The sequence below is a fragment of the Neoarius graeffei genome, chromosome 1, assembly GCF_027579695.1.
Source record: "Neoarius graeffei isolate fNeoGra1 chromosome 1, fNeoGra1.pri, whole genome shotgun sequence".
Taxonomy (NCBI): Eukaryota; Metazoa; Chordata; class Actinopteri; order Siluriformes; family Ariidae; genus Neoarius; species Neoarius graeffei.
In genome coordinates, this window is record NC_083569.1 from 92,268,123 (window position 1) to 92,289,310 (window position 21,188).

The following is a 21,188-nucleotide window of genomic DNA, read 5'->3' on the forward strand; positions in this document are numbered from 1 at the left end:
CAAGCAGGAGCAAAGCAAAGAAGCGTCCTACTCACTTGAGTAGGAGAAGCAGAAAAAAGGTTACCTGGAGGAAGAAGCTAGTGTCAGTCTGAATTTACCCGGTAAATTTAAACTGTAGCAGCCACGGTCTGAATTTACCACAGTATAAATTTACCAACTTGGTATAATTTGGCCTAGTCTGAATTTACCAGCCTAATATGAGATTTATTAAACTTTATTACAGGCTCTAGGCCCAAGAACAAGACATATACATTTTAAAAAAAAAAAAAAAGATACATACAAACATCAGTCATTACAGGCATCCATACCAATGCTTCCACAAATATGACTGATATCTGACAGAGCTGCATCTGGGGCTTGTGAGAGTCATTATAATACAGTTTTGAGACTTATCCAGCCGAAACATGAACTTAAACATTAGGTTCCTCAAGAGAGCCTGTAAAGAGCTTAGACCTGAATCACAAAACAGTTTACTAGCACTGCAACTCCTGGGCTTTTTCAGCAATATCCTCAGACAGTCATTATATGCTACCTGGAGTTTACAAAGAGTCTCTTTTTTTGTAACTGGCCCATAATGGGGCTGCATACATAGGGGTATAATAGGCACGAAACAAGCTTATTTTCACATCAGAACAGCAGTGAAATTTTCTTACTAACATGTTTGCTTGAACATACAACATTCGTGTCTGCCTATACATATCATCTTCCAACTTGTCAGTGATGTGCCCAAGATATTTTATACAGCTTGATACACATAATTGTCCTGAAAGGTAAAACGTTGGAAAGGACACTTTATGATCCTCCTTGGTCCTACATATCAGCACAACATTCTTTTTTGCATTATACTGTACATCAAACTCAACACCATACTCAGAGCATATATTCAGGAGCTGCTGGAACCCAACAGTGCTGGGTGACATAATAGCCAGATCATCTGCATACATCAGATGGTTTAAGACAGTATTCCCCATCAGGCATCCTGCCTTACATATACCCAATTGTTTGGACAAACTGTCCATGTAAAGGTTGAACAGAGCAGGGGATAGAAGTCCCCCTTGTCTCACTCCATTACCAACACTGAAGGGAGAGGATAGACTATTTCCCCATTTCACCTGCATATGTTGTCTAGCGTACCAATAAACCAGAATACGTATGATGCATCCAGGTACACCTCTAAGCATAAGTTTAGTGAAGAGCTTATGGTGATTCACTCTGTCGAATGCCTTAGAAGCATCAATAAACCCCAGAAATACTGTCGAGCCATTTTTCCTATAGGATTCAACAGTTTCTTTCAAGGCGTATATACAGAGATCTGTACTGTGCATAGGCTTAAAACCAAATTGATTTTCTGTGGTATAGATAAACTCACAGTCTGTCTAGCAGCATCTTCTCTAAAACCTTGGAAAGAATGCTGGCTAAGGCAATGGGCCTGTAGTTGTCCAAACTACCCATTTTACCTGCCTTGTCCTTTATAACTGGCACTAATGTAACTGTGAGCATAGTGTCAGGTAACACCCCATGTGTCATCAGTCCTGTGAAGCAAATAGACAACAATGCTGCAATTCTGGGGCTGGCTAATTTAAGATGTTCAGCAGTGATATCATTGCCACTAGATTTATTATCGGCTAGTTGCTCTATAGCATGAGAAACTTCATTAGGTGTAAAATGAATCACTTCCTCATTTAGCTTGCCTACACAATAGGGTTCACTTTTGATGCAATTAAACAAAGCTGCATAGTGTTGTCTCCACCGCTCTGCTATATTATCTGCACCAGATACACCTTCAATGTGGCATGACAGTACTGCTTTAGCTCTATTTGTAATTTTTACCCCTTTCCAGAACTCTGGACTCCCTTAAGGCTTGCTCATACTTCTCAACAAAGCGCACTGCATATTTATATCTAGCATTGGCAAGTTTCTTATGCTCCAAGTCTGGTCCATGTTTAGGCCTACCAGCTATAACCCAGGCCCTATGAGCCATCTTAGCAGCTTCTTGATGGTCAGCCACGTACTTTTTCCAACCAGGCTTGATGTTAGCCCTTTTGGGGTGAGTATGTAGAGGTCTACTGGACTCGTGTATAGCACTCACTATGCTGTTGTACATTTTACAAAGATCATTACAATGAGTGACATCACAGTTAATATCTGAACATAAAATAGCATTCATTGGCAGCTGTAACTCCCTTAAGAGAACATCTGACCTCCAACAATAATATAAAACATCCTCTTTGGATAGTTTAGCCCAATTTACTTTGGTCCCGTTGGCGCCATCTTGTGTTAAACTGCTGTAATCAGGCAAGTTATCAACATTTATCATCATAGAGACAGGCAAGTGATCATAGACTGGTACCAAAATCCAGAATTGGGACACCCAAAGGCATTTTTGAGACAAAGTCGGCAAACAGTCTTATTTTGTTAATTTGGGTGTGCCGAATTCAAATCTGCCGAGCTCTATCTGACCTCTAGAGGTCATTGAACTTTGGGCCTGTAAACATCTTAGCTGAACCCAGTTTCTCAGCTTTCTAAGGAATGAAATGTACTAAAATAATTAATGAAGTTAGCAAATGGCCTTGTTTGTTAAAGGTTTGGGTGCTGAATTCATTTTTCATTTGTAAAACAACATATGACCTCTGATAACCTCAAGGTCATTAAACTTGGCCTATAGGCCTATGCATTTAACGGCATTTTTAAACTGACTTTACTCCCCCAAAAAGAATATGAACAGACAAAAAACAAATGGAAAGGAACAAATACAACATTAAATGCCAGTCCATGTACATGTGACTTACTTTTCATAATGAGAATGCCTAGGCAATCACCTTACATAACATTGCATTACATTTAGCGGTTATTGTTTATACAAAGGTACTGAAAAAAGGACAGATTCAGCAGCATACAAAATGTGGGGGGATACAGGGTATACAGGTTAATCAGGGTTAGTATATGAGTTTTTTTCTTTGTTTTTTGTAAAGGCTTTACCCCTTTTAAAACAGAGAAAAAAAACTCATATATACTAACCCTGATTAACCTGTACACCCTGTATGCCCCCAAATTTTGTATGCTGCTGAATCTGTCCTTTTTTCAGTAGCTTTGTATAAACAATAACCGCTAAATGTAATGCAATGTTATGTAAGGTGATCGCCTAGGCATTCTCATTGTGAAAAGTAAGTCACATGTACATGGACTGGCATTTAATGTTATTTGTTCCTTTCTATTTGTTTTTTTGTCTGTTCATATTCTTTTTGGGGGAGTAAAGTCAGTTTAAAAATGCCGTTAAATGCATAGGCCTATAGGCCAAGTTTAGTGACCTTGAGGTTATCAGAGGTCATATGATGTTTTACAAATGAAAAATGAATTCAGTACCCAAACATTTAACAAACAAGGCCATTTGCTAACTTCATTAATCATTTTAGTACATTTCATTCCTTAGAAAGCTGAGAAACTGGGTTCAGCTCAGACGTTTACAGGCCCAAAGTTCAATGACCTCTAGAGGTCAACAGAGGTCAGATAGAGCTCAGCATATTGCAGATTTGAATTCGGCACACCCAAATTGACAAAAGACTGTTTGCCGACTGTCTCAAAAATGCCTTTAACTCCTTAAATAAGCACTTTTTTGAATTTTGGTACCAGTCTCAGTGGTAGTGAGCCCATACAAAATTTCTACTTCCAAACTTTCATGAGCATCAGCTGTACAGACTACATGATCCAGCCAGGACATTGTGTGCCATGCTTCACTGATAAGTAAAACTATCTACAGGGAGTAATTTCATACTGGAAAAACAGTTTACTGTCATGACAAAACTGCATCAAATGCCAACCAAAGAGATTTCTCATCAGAAATATCTGCATTAAAATCACCCATCACAAAAACATTTGCACATGTACACTCCTTAATATAAGAATTTAAAAATGCCAATCTATTCATATATTCATCAATTTTATAGCAGTCACATGGGGTATAAACATTTAAAATAATAAAAATTCATATCATGCACAATTTTGTGATACACCAGTCCACACTAATCATTGGATCATATTTCTTGCGCCACAAAATGGCCACACCTCCAGGAACTCGACTGCGCAGCACTTGACTGCTCAGATCTGTTGTGGATTTGCCTACTCCATGAAAGCCACTGTTTACAGAATCAAGTTTATCAAGGTCCTGTTTGGCTAAAAATGTCTCTTGCAAACAGAGAATGTCAGTGGTCTCCAGTAGCTGGTCAACAACAGCACGATGTGCTCTGTCCCCAGCAGACTGTCCTAGGCGTAAGCCTCGTGAGTTATAAGACACCACTCTGATCACCATCACTGTGGCTAACACTGGGCATCATACACCCCAGCCCCCATTGAAGGCACATTCATCACTGCCTGTAGCCCCACTGTGGGCTTGGGTTTACGTGCCTCATAGAATCGACGCACAAAAGTGCCTTCAGGCCACAGCTCTGGGTTATCCATTTCACTCACGTCTTTACATTCTGCAGTTATTTTAAATGAACTGAACCGACTTTGCACAGTTTCTAACTTTTGGTAGGTTACCTGGTGTCCAAGTTTATTTTCCATGTAACTAGTCAAAGTCTGAGTCTACACCAGGTGAAAATTTTGTTGCAAACACACTCACCAGCTTAGACTTTATGACTTGAATATCTCCACCAGTACCAGTCCCAACAATACCACTAGTCTTCTTTCCTTTGGGATGATTCAGGCAAGGCTTAGTGTTAACAGCAGCATTTACAGGAACCTGTTTACGTCGGTTGTTGCTCCTAGTGCCCTGGACCAGGATCCAAGGTGAGGTAGCAGCCACTTCACTCCATGCCACATTAGGATGTACCTTTGCAGTGCAGGTTGGTCCATCCAGACTCGAGGCAGAATTCTCCACCTTCTGGCTTGAGTCTTCCTCAGTGATCTGGCACTCCATACCATCTTGGGTCTTCTCACAGGCTTGATGAATGGACACTCTCTGACTTATTCCAGACTTGTTGGTTTGGAAAGTAGGCCCTCTGTCCTGATTTGCTCTAGGCTGTTCAATAATGTCCAAACGTTGGTTTATGTCTGCAGTGATGATTCGCAGATCATTGCAGATGTTAGTCTGCAAGGACACAGCCTGTTTCATGGTGTTATCTGCACTCAGTTGTTCAATCTTACCAAGCAGACACGAAACATCAAGGCTGCTAAAAGTCACAGGTGGTAATTCATCAAGATGGTGGGAAACAAACTGAGGAACGTTTTCACCAGCTTCATTAAGGAGCTTAAGGCAACTCCTAACATTCTTTGAATCTTTTTGTGGCCCATTATGAGCCACAAACTTGCGAGTGGTACCAGGGCATAACTCAGAGCAATTTGGTAGAATTTGTAATCCATTCTGATCCAAAATGGTCCACGGCCATCAAAACAATCTCATCCTGTTTCACAGTTTTGATCTTAATAAAAAAAAAGTTTAAAAATTCATCTTCCACAATGACCTCTCCTGAATCTGTGTGATAGATTTTAGGTTTTATTCGAATTTTGCTTCTGCCTGCAGCACATGCAGTGGCAGCTATCTTGTTCATACTTGAATTATTTACACTTTATCTTGATGAATATTGATTTGTTTAAGTAAGACTCCTCATGATTATAATAATTTACCAACTTGGTATAATTAGACTGCTGTCATTGGGCCTAGTCCGAATTTACCAGCCCAATATGATATAGGATTTATGTTCATACTTGATCCACAAATAAATTTTCACTATCTTGAATGAATGACCCATGTTTTAGTTCCAGTTTATGCACCAAGTAGGCTGATCAGGACCAGCCAGCAGCCAGGAATGATGAACTTTATCTTCATGAATATTGATTTGTTTACCCAGATAGCAAGCCGACATTGAATAGATATTGATTTTCCATCCGAATCATCAGAATGGTCGACATTGAAATCTTGATGCAAATCGATGTTGAATCACCATTGTTAAACCGATGTAACCCGACCTAAAATAAAGTTGACAGCAGTGATATTGAAACAACATTGATTCATAGTCGTCCTTATTATGATTGATGCATCATTAATATTTGGTTTACCGGGTGATAACAGTCATGTTGAAAAGTCATTGATTTTGTGTTGACTGGGAAATCACGTATGGTCGAAAAGCCATCGATATATAGTTGACCGGGAAAGATGATTGAAAGGTCAGTCATCGATCATTGTTGAACGGGACAGGGGACAGCGTGAGACAAAGACCGGCAGCGGCGCACAGGCACCCGTTCTTGGAACCGGGATCAATTACAGGTAAGCAGCACTTTCAGCATTTAATCCTTACACATAGTTCAATGTATGGGCCCTTTTCATGTCATTTTGGACATGTACTACCAGTAGTTTACCACAGCCAACATTGAGGAACGACAGCAAAGAAAGTTTTTACTTTCAGCAAGACTTCCATCATGCCACTATATTGTGTACCTGGATGTAGTAACCATCAACAAACAAGGCAAGGGTTATCGTTTTATCGGATCCTGGTAGATGCTAACCGACGGAGAAGATGGATAGCGGCATACCAACGCTTGTGTATTGATCACTTTGTTGGAGGTAAGACGAATAAAATTAGCCAGAAAAGGCATTACATTGCTGTTAACATTCCATTCTAGTTTACTGTAATTATGATCTGGCAGCTATTTACACCGGATCCAGTGTAAATAGCTGCCGGAGCCAACGTCCGAGCTAGTGCTGGCTCCGGAACCTCGGACGTTGGCTCCGGCAGCTATTTACACTGGATCCGGTGTAAATAGCTGCCAGATCATAATTACAGTAAACTAGAACGTCCAAGCTAGCTCGCCAGCGCTGGCTCCGAGCCGCCGTGAGCCAGCGCTAGCGAGCTAGCTCGGACGTTCTAGTTTACTGTAATTATGATCCTCGAGTTTTACTTGCCTACTTTTTATCTTTTCCCCCTCCCTGAGCGTGTTTGACCTTTATGAGGATAGATGACGTTTAAATAATAGTATTCCACAAAATATATAGCCTATTTTCACGTGTGTGTGTGTGTGTGTGTGTCTGCAAGATATCTCAAGAACCAATGGATCGATTTGGACCAAATTTTGTACATGTGTTGCCAATCACCCAGGAAGGAAACCATTAAATTTGAGGTCAAAGGTCAAGGTCATGGCAGAACTTCGAAATTTTCGCCCAATGTATTTTAATAGGGAAAAGGCGGGGTTTGCACTTGTTAGAGTGTCCCTGTCTAGTTTATTTTTTGGTAGCAGCCTATTATTAGCAGCAGTAGTACAAAGTGTAACTGAAAACTATGTTTTGTGTGTGTTTCAGATGCCCTCACTCAACAGCCTGGCATGAATGATCTGGTCTTCACCCAGGCTGTGCAGAAATGGTTACGATATGTGCCAGACAGAACTGGAGGTGTCGCTCGCGCCGAAAGACATGAAAATTAAATGAACTTAAAATAAAAATCTTGTTTTCTTAAAAGGCATGTGTTTCATATTTACTATTTTAGGCAATTAAAATGGAGATCCTGGCTGTAGATAAAGCAGGATATATGTGCCAGATATTTCTGGTAGGCTATCAATTGAAATAACATTGAAAACGCATTGATTTTTAGTTATGTCGAAATTTCAATGTTGTTTCAATATCGACATGAATTGAAATACAATTGAAGTTACATGTGTCCGTAGTTAATAAATCAACATCGTTTCAATGTTAGCGGAGGGTGCAAACTGATGTTAAATCAACATCAAAATTTGACATTCAATGGTTTAACGTCGACAATGCAATGTTGATTCTACATCGTTTCAATGTCAGCTTGCTACATGGGTAAGTATATATGAAAGAACGAAGTCAGAATGTAGTGTTTTGAACAACTTTATTAACTTCATTTACACATACTAATAAAATTCAATCCAAACCATTCTTGTCTACTGATAATCAGATCTCACAATTGTAGTCACAATTCGTGTTCTATTAGTCCATAAATGTGTTGAAATGCTCGGTACAAAATCGCAGCAAGAAATGGTAAATTTAGACTTCCCGGAAGTTAACCGGGGGGGGGGGGGGGGGGGGAAAAGTCTGCGCAAGCGCATGGTAAATTTATACCAGCACACGATCAGACCGTGACACCTGTTTGAATTATAACTTCACGAAGTTTACTTGCTGCCTCCAGTATTTTTTTTTTTGTTAAGATATTTACCTTATTTGATTCATAACGTGATAAAACTTGGGCATTTCGCGCTGAAAAAAATTGACGCCCCGTCTTGTCAATGGATGGAGCCCAGGCAATAAATGCGAGACGCCTGCTTTCGCTATTTTAGATGGCTCAAAATCATTACCTTTTAATGAAATCAATAAATAACAGTGTAAAACAGTGGAAACAGTAAAACAGTGGAGTGTAAAAAAGACCAGGGTTCACAAGTTTTTTTGTCACAAAAGGCTTCAAGCATGGGCCAAAGCATAGGCTAACAAGTTTTAGAGTTTACCACTTCACCTTCAGCCTTTTCAGCCCCTCACATGAATATTATCCTCACACGTCCCTGAAATACCAACGACAGAGATATTAGAAAGAAGTTTGTGTTTCTTCTTTTATGTTACCGTTAACTACACAAGCTTTAAGCTAACTTAATATCTGGCAAACGGGAGCTATTATTTTCACCAGAGCTTCGGCTAGCTCTGGCAGTGTTCAACGCAAGCTGTAGCGAACAGCAGTAACTTTGTTATACCGCACAAAATATGAAAACGATTGAAACCATTACTCACCAAATTCAATCCGCTGGTAAATGCAGGTAAATGTGTAAGTTACGCTCTGGTCTGCCTTGTCCCAGGTGGATATGTCCTGCTTCTCGTTCTCGCAGCTTTGCAATTCAACCACAGGCTCTCTCCATGCACTCCAAGTACATGTGAAGAGTGTGCGCATGATTGGAATAATGGAACGCAGTTTGGCATATGATTGGTTCTCGGCAGCGAAGCAGCAAGGAGGATTTGCTGACCGTCCAATTGTCATTTAAAGGGCTGATTTCTCAAGTGCTCAGTTTGACTTAATACGCAATCATATGATAACTAAAAAAAAAAAAAAATCTCCCACCCCCCAAAAAAATCTTCTCGGATCTACACGATTCGCGTAGGTCACCCTTTTTGACTTCAAAACGGCGAATTTTACCGAAAAGTGAGATTTTCGTGCCTGAATTTTTTTCTGATTGATAACAGAATGGAATGTTTATCGAGTACTTGGAATCCGATTGCAAGAAATAGAATTAGACCAGAATTAAATTCCTAACATAAAAAAATTACATGCTTGAAATATTCAGATTTTTCTATTTCATTCAGAAAATATTTTTTTTGCAGTTTGTTGTAAATATCGACCACATATTACTATCAGTAGACATTTTATATTTTGGTTTGAGGAATGACATGCGACCTTTGACCTGGATGTCCATGCGGTTACAGTGTCAATTGCCTGTTGAGATTTATTGGTAAACTACAAAACTAGAAATTAATACAAACAATGAGTGACGAACAAAATGTGATCGATGAGAATACTTAGAAAGTGGAACAAAGATTTGACAGGTTCAACATTATCAGTTCATTTGTTTACAAACAAGAATTACTTCCTCATTTACGTAAACACCGACATCCATACATTTATATAAAAGATATTTTGTACTAAATATAAAAGTCTATGTAAAACTAATTTTAAATAAAAACTGTTTTGTTAACTTAATACCACATACCGGTTATTTTTTTTTTTTATGTAAATCATCTGGATGTCGATAATTGTGGAACGGTGTCACATGATCTGATACGCTCAGTAATCAACTCTTGTTGTTTTCCAGTGGAAGTTTGAGTCATTATTCATGCACAATTTACATATTGAAAGTCTTTCCTACTTTTTCAACGGCCAAAAGATCATGAAGGTGTCGATAATTGTAGTCGCCGCTCTATCCATCAAGGAATACTGTACACATCACTCATTGGAAAAATTTGTTAATGGATTATATATCATTGGACAATATATCCACTCCAAACTTAAACAACACTCAGGATACACCCTCCCCTTGGGCACCCTTCATCACCTTCTTACAGTTATGACCTGACCCTCTGTGCCTGAGATCCAACTCACAACTTTACATCCACAAGTAAATAGCTATATATAAAATAGGGCAGCAGATGGTAGCTGGAACAATTATTTTTATTATACATCTCCATCCCTCTCCCCTCTTTCTTTTGTTTATTTTTTTTCCTCTCCTTTCCTCCCTTCTCTTTGCCTCTCTACTTCACTCATCCCTGTTCTGCCTGGGCCCCATGGGTGGCTCGGGCGGCCCAATCCTGTCGGGTTGCCATGTGGGACCGGTATTGGTCGGTGCTGTGGGGTATTTGTGGGTTCTGGGCCCCCTTTGCGCACACACACATACCTCTTCCTGGCAATGCGCAACACGCCGTATTCTCTTTTAAATGCACTACACATTAGATTGCACACGTCATACATCTACCAATAACAACAAATAGACTTGGGCAAGCGAGGCGTGCATGCAGATGCCTCTGCAGGTGTTTCACTGCACGCCTCACTTCTTTTAATGCTAACACAATGTAGAGGAGGCATACGGGTACGCAGGGTTGTTGTGGCGTGCAGGGGGAAATCTGGGCAGAGACTCAACCTGCACGCACTTCTTTTAATGCAATACATTAGAGAAAGCTCACAATATAGCCATTTACATTCTTACAAATATGGCGTGTTGCGTGATGGTCTGGAGTCGAGGTGTGGTGGGCCGCGGGCTGGTTAGCACGCAGGGCCTTCCCTCTGCCGTCTCATTGTGGTATATCTTGTGCGGGGCGACACCGTGGTCATACTTGGGTACCCAGGCAATCTGTATAATCAGTCAGTTAATCAAATTATTCCTATCCTTATTTCTCTTATTATCCTCCTACATAAAGATAATACTCATTTCCTTTGAAACCCTCCTTCTCTGCGATCTAGCCTCCATCTCCCCGGTCCAACTGTAAGTCAGTACTACCTTTTTTTTTTATTATATATATATATATATATATTTTTTTTTTTTTTTTGGTTTTTCACTCAATTTAAAAATCGGTGGTGTTTGAATTCTGTTTTTTGTGTAGTGTGATTGTATTGTATACAAAAAAAACATTACTTCATTTACATAAACACTGACATCCATATATTTATATAAAAGATATGTTGTACTAAATATAAGTCTATGTAAAACTAACTTTAAATAAAAACTTTTGTTAACTTAATACCACATACCAATTTTTTTTTAATGTAAATAATCATCTGCATGTCGATAATTGTGGAACGGTGTCACGTGATCTGATACGCTCAGTACCGTATTTTCCGCACTATAAGGCGCACCTAAAAGCCCTCAATGCGCCTTATAATCCGATGCGCCTTATATATGGATCAATATTGGTTAATCACGGCTACCGTAGTCAGGGGGCGTCACCGTAGTAACAACGGTAAGAACGCGGTAACGGTCCCACACCATTTGTGTGTGTCAGAGATTGAGTGTGTATATTTTTTTTATTTATATATATATATATATATATACACATATACACACACATACACACAGACTGTGTTAGCCTGGGAAATCCCATGCTGCTTTGCACAATCGTTCCGATCTGAAAAGACAGCATGGAAACTATGGTCTAAAGGCTCGCCTGAGTTAGGGAGCCAATCAGAGAGTGAGGAGGGGTGGAAAGATGGTGACGCGTACTACTCGACAAACGGAAGCTTGTAGTTTATTTGGGACTGTTTACGGATCACATTTAACATGGCGGCGAGCGATACGAACCAAACCAGCTTCTCTCATATTTGTCTTGCACAAACGGCAGTAATCGTTCGGTGCCATTGTTTTCCTATTTTTGTTTTGCCTTCTCTTTCTATTTCCTTCTCTTCTTTGCCTCTTCGTGTTCTTCGTCGCTCTAACTACGTCACCGGGTACAACTGCCATGATTGGCCATGGGCTACGTATACGCCAAATGATAGACATTCGCAACGTCCAATAAACGGCCGTTGACAATCGTAAACCACACCTCCCCTACGAGAAATTCAATAGGCGGATTCCAGACCATATTTGGTGTTAACCAGACTAACTTTGTGTGTGTTTAAAGACCCCTTTAATGGCTCCTTTGAAGAGACACGCTTACGACGCAGAGTTCAAACTCAAGGCTATCAGTCACGCAGTAGAACATGGGAATAGAGCAGCAGCGAGAGAATTCAGCATTAACGAATCAATGGTACGGAAGTGGAGGAAGCAACAAGATGATCTGCGCCAAGTAAAGAAGACCAAACAGAGTTTCAGAGGGAACAAAGCGAGATGGCCACAATTAGAGGACAAACTCGAACAGTGGGTTGCTGAACAGAGACAAGCAAGTAGAAGCGTCTCTACAGTCACTATTCGAATGAAGGCAACAGTGTTAGCACGCGAACTTAACATAAATGAATTCAGAGGCGGCCCTTCTTGGTGCTTTCGGTTTATGAAAAGACGTAATCTCTCCATCCGCACACGAACTAGTGTTTCGCAGCAACTGCCAAAAGACTATCAAGAAAAGCTGGCCACTTTCCGGGCATACTGCAAAAACAAGATCGCTGAAAAGAAGATCCGGCCAGAGCACATCAACATGGACGAGGTTCCACTCACCTTTGATATTCCTGTGAACCGCACTGTGGATAAAACGGGGACACGTACGGTGAATGTACGCACCACAGGAAATGAGAAGTCAGCCTTCACTGTAGTTCTCGCCTGCCAGGCAAATGGCCAGAAACTTCCACCCATGGTCATTTTTAAGAGGAAGACCTTGCCAAAAGAAAACTTTCCAGCCGGCGTTGTCATCAAAGCTAACCCGAAGGGATGGATGGATGAAGAAAAGATGAGTGAGTGGCTGAGAGAAATTTACATCAAGAGACCGGGTGGCTTTTTTCACACAGCTCCATCCCTATTGATCTACAACTCCACGCGCTCCCATATCACCGATGGTGTCAAAAAACAAGTGGAGCGCACTAATTCGGTGCTTGCCGTCATTCCGGGTGGATTGACAAAAGAACTCCAGCCGCTAGATATTGGTGTCAACAGGGCATTCAAAGCTAGACTTCAAGCTGCGTGGGAGCAGTGGATGACAGAAGGCGAACACACGTTCACCAAGACGGGGAGACAGCGCTGAGCGACATACACCACTATCTGCCAGTGGATCGTAAATGCCTGGGCTGATATATCAGTCTCAACTGTGGTCCGAGCTTTCAGGAAGGCAGGAATTGTCACTGAACTGCCAGACAACAGCAGCGACACCGACGACTTTGACGAGACGGAGCCGGGCATGTTGGATGTCGTATTCGCCCAACTGTTCAATTCGGACACTGAAGAAGAATTCGAGGGATTCGTGGATGAGGAATGAACTGATAAAGTGAGCTTTACGTGTTTCTTTTGTGTGTTCACAACTGAACAAGGTTGGTCATATTGTGAATATGAACGTTAACGTTTCAACAACGTTGAGTTATTGATTTATTGTTGTATTGTTATTGCTTTGCACCATTTCGAGAGTTACTATATTGTGATTGCACTAACCGTGACTAGATTTACCGTAACGGTATCGGTTTCTTTTACATGTTTACTGAATCGAGGAAAAGTTCCCCTCCACTGTGATAAAAAAAAAGTTGCACTACTTGTTATACCATGCTGTTAAGAGAGAATCTGTTTCGCGAATATACTACGTCACTGACATTACCTCGGGGAAAACAAAACTGTTTATTCATTCTGGGAGTGAACTGAGTTGTCAGAACGCTGGTCTGTATTATATTAATAAAGTTTGACTGCTAACTTATCTGACTGTTTTGTTGACATTCCCTTTAGCGCAGCTCCATCTAGTGGATGCATAACGCAACTCCAGCCACTACTGTAGGTTCTATTCTATGTGCCTTATAATGCGGTGCGCTCTATATATGAAAATAGTTTTAAAATAGGCCATTCATTGAAGGTGCGCCTTATAGTGCGGAACATACGGTAATCAGGAATCAACCTTTTTTTTTTTTTTCCAGTGGAAGTTCGAGTTATTATTCATGCACAATTTACATATTGAAAGTTTTTTGTACTTCTGCAACGGCCAAAAGATCGTTAAGGTGTCGATAATTGTAGTTGCCACTCTATTATTATTATCATCATCATCACCACCACCACCATCATGATTATACAAACACACAGGCTGTACAATATTTCCTTTCTATTTCGGACAGTTGCTGAAACGATTATTTTCTCGTGTTGTTTGCCATTTTCACTTCATTCTCACAGTCATGTCTTAACAGTGTTTATTAGTCACATCATTCACCGCCATTTTAGACACAAACAACTCAATTTTGATGCTTTTTCTTTTTAAGACCGCACAGTGTTTAGTAAATGGTGTAACCTTTAATGTGTGAAACAAATGCAATGAGAAATAGAACTTGGCAAATGATGACAAACAAATGCGACTTTTATCTGCACAAACGGCGCTGTGCACACACGTGTAAAAATGATCACACTATCAACACTGGCAGGTGAAATGTCCGTCCACAACCTTTGACCTGACGGTTTGTACAGTTCACTGCTGCACATGCAGACGTTTTTCTCGTCATTTTTCTCACCAACTCCAGAAATAACTTGGCCAGTGTTTTCTCCTTGTCAAAACGGCCGAGTCGACAGATTTGTGGATTTTCGAAGGTAAATCTGCCATAATTTTCTGAATATCGTTGCTATTAACATCAGGTTTGAACTGCTATAGAACTGAAAACATTCCCTTGTTAGAATTTACAATTTTACTGAACAGCAGCTTTGTGAAAATCATTAAATGATGAAATCTAAAAAAATATTGGTGAATAAGTACATTAATGAAATCTTATTGCTTTGACATCACCATTCACTGCGTAAGTCCTTTATCTTTCAAATGAATATGTACATGTATTTATATGGTCATGTGACCTTACTAATGAAGTGTTAATTCGTATTAAAACAATTCTATGATCAATAAAGTAGCAGCGTCATATCTGCATATCTGTAATGTGTGTACAATGTGTTTAAATTATTCATTTAATCCCTATAATATGCCCTTTAATGTCCCTCGGCCCACATCATTTTAAATGTATAAAGTTATAAATGTGGTATTTTGGGCTCATAATGTTTCATTTCATTATGTTCCATGAAAGCTGCTGTTGTGGTCAGAAATTAGCCTGGCTAACGTGACTGCAAAGCTCTACGAGCTATTGGTCTGGCCAAGATATTAAGCCCAACCGTTTCCCAGAGCCCGTGGTTGACCCACCTCCCTGAAATGCCTCAGTTTGCTACTGGTCGAAGCCAGAAAAGGCTGTGACGAAGCTTAAACCAATCACATCACTCTTTCCTCTGACGTATGTGACGCGATGGGGGTAACTGGTAGATTAAACTCTTACCGAAGCCGGTTGGGAGCAAGGCGAAAACGTCCTCCCTTTCAATAAATACCTCCAGGGCTGCTCTTTGCTCCGTTTTCAATGAGAACTTGCTCCATGTTCATAATGTTTCTAGTGAATGAAGCGCTTCCGGCATAGATTCTGTAAACAATCTATGGCTTCTGGTCGCAGTTCTACTACATCACTGCCTTGAACACGCCTCTACCCAGGGCTGTTGGAGATGCTCAAAGTTGATTGGTTCCCAATTTTTCAGGAGCTTGGAAGAGCTGTAGATAGCTTGCCTGGCCAGACTAAGCTCGCAACAGGCCCTCATGTTGCGTCACGCTTAGGATGGGCGGGCCCAGGCTAGTCAGAAATATAATTTATTTTTGTTGGCTGTAATCATTCATGCAGAGAGAGATTCATATTTTTCCAGCTTGGTAAAGCAGCATGTTTAACATGTGATGTTTACTAATAACTTCTCTTATCGCCCGCTGGCGGTCGCGACTCCTGACATTAATTTACTGTAGATCAGGATTGTAAAACAGGAATCAGCCTCAGAGATGTGCAGAAACGTCAGCAGTGATTCCATAATATCCATGCAAATTTAAGCTCCAAGATTCATGTCGGGGAAATAATATGGTTTTAGAAAGTGATGACCGACACAATTCTTTGCATATTTGAGAGGAAACATCAACTTCTTTGAGTGTTTGTGTCACTTGTTGATATTCCACGTGCGCCGGATCCGCCATGTTTCTATTGCAGAGTCGATGTCGGCGGTGAGGAGACTCAAGCTTAAAATATTAAAAAACACCTCACGAGATGCAGGTTCACATCAGATTATTTGAGCTCACACCAAATATAGTTTTTTGAAAATAGACCATCTAAGCTTCTGTTTATGTAAAAATTGACGGATTTCACATTTATTGTGCTGTTTTGTAATCAGAACTAAATGTTTAATTGAACAGTTAAACCACTTACAGTGGGGTGATGGGCTTAATTTTTATCTGCAAATGCGTCTGAAGAAACTATTAGTCTGTCAGGGTTTAAACCTCTGTGGGAAACTGAGCGAGCCGTCAAAAAACGTGCTCTGTGAACAGGCTGTCAGCCACCGGGCCCACGGGCTGTACGAAGGCTGGAACAGCCTGGTTTAGTTCTTTAATTGATCAAATGTGACATTAATACACACAAACATCCGTAATGTTCAAGACTTGGTCTCTGCTTTCATACAAAATTAAAATGAACAAAACTTGTGTATAACATGATTTGATGAAAAAATCACTCAGTGGTGGTCAGCACAGACACCCTCATGACATTGTCAATCAAGCGCTGTAACTCTGGTCAAATGTGACCCAATTTAATAAAATTATACGCGTATTACTGACATAACACAAAGAACCCTGCCAAATTTCGTGAAATTCCTACACAAATTGCGAGAGGAGATGATTTCAGAAGGTGAGCACCCTTCCCGGGACAGACAGACATTGCCACTACATAATCCCCTTTCAGGCCTTTCAGCCGGCAGGGGATTAAAAAGTAGTCTCAGGTACAATTTGTGCAGTTTTATAATGAAATTATCAGCAGCTTTGAGTGAGTATGTTCTTTCGATGCAAACATTTTCCTCGAACATTTATTTCTGTGCTGGAAAACTAACGCACTAAGGTTTAGAAATCTAATGTTTTTGAGAAGCCACCTTTGTCACATGCACACTCAAGCACAGTGAAATTTATCCTCTGCATTTAACAGTGAGCAATGAGCGCGTGCACACTCGGAGCAGTGGGTGGCCATGCTACAGCGCCCAGGGAGCAGTTAGGTGCCTTGCTCAAGGGCGCTTCAGCCCATGGCTGCCTCATGTTAACCTCACCACATGTCTTTGAACTGACTCAATAATGTAGATATCATAAAATTCTATATCCGTAAGCCATAGCCGAATGGATAGAGAAGCAGCTTTGGGAGCCAAAGGTTGCTGGTTCGAGTCCCTGGACCAGCAGGATGCTGAACATATCTGTTTAGTCAAGCCATTTGTTAATGGTGTTTATGAGGTAAAGGAGTAGATCTAGAGGGTCCTCAGACAGTGTTTTGGTAAACTGGGATGTATGGATGCTGTCAGTCCCCGACTCGCTTGCTCACTCGAGTTTGTGGACGGTGTAGTGGCTGCTGCTTTAGTCCCGGGGCTCCCTCATGCCTGTGTTACCTTCTGGCTCTCCCCTTTTAGTTATGAAGTCATGGTTAGATCCCGGAGTCCCTGCTTGTACTCAGTGCAATATGTATACTGTTCCTACTTATTCAGGTGACATTGGGCATACCTAACAACCTGCGTTTTCTCTCTCTTCCCCCCCCCCCCCAAAATCTGTCCCTCTGAGTTACATGTCAGTCCTGGGATTGAGATGCTGATCTCTTCTGCTCCTCAGACCTGCCTGATCCATCCTGGTGCCCTGTCTCACCACATAGCTCCTGTGGAGGATAGCCCCATGAGGACAGTTGGGGGTCGCGCCTGGAGGACGCTCTGGACTCTTGCATACCCCTTTTCCATCAAATCAGTTCCAGGGCTGGTTCGAGGCCAGTGTTGGTTCGAGGCCAGTGTTGGTGCTGGTTCACAACTCGTTCAACTTGCAAGCCAGCTGAGAACCAGTTTGCTTTTCCATAGCTCGGAGTGCTAAGGGGAGCCACGTCATTATGTCGCTGTATACGTCAGTTACGCCGCTGCGTTTGCATAAACCTTGGCACGAACATCGAAGCAACAACAACACGGAGGAGAAGAAACAGCAATAACAACAATAATGGATGATTTCACATTTGTACAGCTGCTGCTTCTCGTCGCTTAAAAATGGTGACCTATCGCGGTCTTGCTATTGTTGGTCTTAACAACTCTGCCCCCCACTGACGTAAGCGGTTCTTTCCTCTGGCCCAGCAAAGAGCTGGTGCTACCCTGGAACTGTTTTTTCTGGCCCCAGAGCCAGTTCTTTGTCAGTGGAAACAGAAAACCCGGTTCCAAACTAAGCACTGGCCCCGAACCAGCCCTGGAACTGATTTGGTGGAAAAGGGGCAGCAGTGGTGCTTTTGTGGCTGGGGGCTGCAGTTGACTTGCTGACTTTAGGACTGCAGTTGTCATGAACGGTTTTGCGCTCGGGTTTCCGTCAGTGGGGGGTTGATAGCATCAACAAAGCTGACTTTATGTTCGGACTGTTAATGTTATTGTCATGTTGTTGCCCAAATGAGGATGGGTTCCCTTTTGAGTCCGGTTCCTCTTGAGGTTTCTTCCTCATGTCATCTGAGGGAGTTTTTCCTTGCCACCAGCGCCACAGGCTTGCTCATTGCAGATAGATTAGGGATAAAATTAGCTCATGTTTTAAGTCGTTCAGATTCTGTAAAGCTGCTTTGCGACAGTGTTTATTGTTAAAAGCGCTATACAAATAAACTTGACCCGAACCCCAGGCTGCTCTGTGGATGTGGATGACAGCATCTACTAAATGCCATTAATGTAATATAACAAAGTTTGTACTAAAAAAAAGTGCCCAAGACTTTTGCACAGTACAAATGGTGGGAAGTGGGCTTTGTGAAATGTTACCTGCATCATGTAGGATTTCAGTCTGTCTATTAACTCTTCTCTCGGGCCTAAAGACAGAACAGAGCACAGCACACTTTCAGCATTTACACAGTCAAAGCTTAAAAAGAAGAAAACTCCAGCGGAAATGACTATATTAGAAACGAAAAAGTGAGTGAAAAAGGGAGGTTTAAGCCTTAAGGGACTGAGTAAACTGTGCTGGAGCTCACCGTTAGAGCTTTTCCACACAAACATGGCGGACCGCCTCATTCATTTACACCAGGCTCAGCGACATTAGGAATAAAACACGGCCTTACACAGGCGCACGCAATAAAATACAGAGAGACAAAACATTCTGCAACAAGGCAAGTTATGAAATCACACCAAGCTATAGCCGGTTTTGTTTTTCTAAAGCTAACGCTAACATACAGCGCTGCTTGCCGTTAGCTGAGCTAGCTAACCGGCGCACTCACTCGGGGGTTGTTTGTTTGTAGATGAGCTCGTTTTTCTCACCCATAACAGGCGCTCCGATCTCCGTCAGTTTGGCCTGTAACTCGGGGCCGCTCCATGAGTTCAGGTCTGGGTTCGGCTCTGTGCCCGGGATTCCATCAGCCGCCATCTTTATTTTCTTATTTGCACACAGATCTGGCGCAGAGGATCATGGGAACTTCCGCATACGTCCGGGCAACGCGAACGGGGCGCGCATGCGCATACACACAACAGTCCTCAGAAATGTTAGTGTTTTTGAGTAGATAGATTTCCTCAGAGGATATTCTGTGTAAATTATAGCAATTCTATATAATTTAGTCAGTAAATATACACATACTGAAGTATCAGAAACATATTTTAAAACAAGTGTTGCCAGGCAAAACAAACCTCACCTGGGAGCACTTACTCATCATGAATATGAAGTGAGTAAGTAAAATGTATTTCTAAAGCACATTTAAACACAGTTTACACTGACCAAAGTGCTGTACAGAGTCTCATCTCATCTCATTATCTCTAGCCGCTTTATCCTTCTACAGGGTCGCAGGCAAGCTGGAGCCTATCCCAGCTGACTATGGGCGAAAGGCGGGGTACACCCTGGACAAGTCGCCAGGTCATCACAGGGCTGACACATAGACACAGACATAGATATAAAATATATAAAGAAACAAAAACAACTGATTTAAACATCAGCAACAAAAGACAAACAATTACTGACATGACAAAAGAAAAACAGTTAAAATGTAGGGAATGCTAATGCTAACTTGGTGTATGAGTACTGAAAACAAATATACTTACTATCATGACTATAGCACCCAAAATATGTCCAACATGCTTTCTGTATTTAACCATTTATGAGCGAGAAAGCATTAGGAGCTTCATATTGACTAGGAATCAACTTGAAAAAAATTAATTATTCCATAAAAATCGTATCGCAGCCAAGGCCTACCCTGCTCCCACGTTTGCTTACAAGTCCTTTGTCGTTTCTCCTTCTCGTATGCTTTATCGGCGGCCTTTTTCTCCTCTTCAGACCGAGCTCGCTTTGTCCCCGTCTCTGGCGGTTTCTGTACACCTTTCAGAAAATTCCACATCGCAACGTAGCTTTGGCAGATGTAGATGTAAACAACAACAAAAACGCATGTTTAAATGGGCAATAATGTGGCCACATCTATTGAATTTGATAACGTCATTACCGCGATATTCAATGAGATGCGTTATATGCACGTGCAGTAGTGAAAAAACCGACAGCCTGACTCGTACACGATATGATTCGGAATTCTTCGGTATTTTCCGTCCCGCCGATAAACACATCGATGAACACAGACACGCCACGCGCTTAATATGTGGCGGCTTTAGTTGACGGTGTGTCTGAATCTTCGCTTCATATATATTTTTTATTTTCAACTAAGTGACAGGAATTACCCGCCAAATGACAAATTAAGTCACCTCGGGCGACCGGACCACCGCGAATTTCGAGCCGTGTAAAGGCATGGATGACTTTTTCCAGGTCATTGTATGACAGAACAGATTTAAATTTTGCAGTGATCCTTAATTGGTAGAAACTAGTCTTAACAACAGAAGAGATTTGTTTGTCAAGGCTGAGTTGGGAGTCTAGAATAACACCCAGGTTTCTTGCATGGGTTTTGACAAATGGAGTAAGAGAGCCAAGGTTGCCAGAGATGGAATTTCTGGATTTTGGGGGGCCGAAGATTATGACCTCAGTTTTGTCTTCGTTTATCTGGAGGAAGTTATTGGCCATCCAGTTTTGAATTTCTTTAAGG

At 41.3% G+C, this 21,188-nt stretch overlaps 1 long non-coding RNA gene across 3 annotated transcripts in view; it reads right to left on the reverse strand.

The window, feature by feature from the left end:
- The window catches only part of LOC132868657 (uncharacterized), a 67,899-nt gene extending 48,357 nt beyond the window's left edge, over positions 1–19,542 (reverse strand). For all 3 annotated transcript variants that reach the window (XR_009650870.1, XR_009650880.1, XR_009650874.1), the window contains exons 1-2: positions 19,435–19,542; positions 18,946–18,992 (exon numbers count right to left, since the gene is read on the reverse strand). This is a non-coding gene — a long non-coding RNA (uncharacterized LOC132868657). The remainder of the gene's footprint in view (positions 1–18,945; positions 18,993–19,434) is intronic.
- Positions 19,543–21,188: the final 1,646 nt, after the last annotated feature.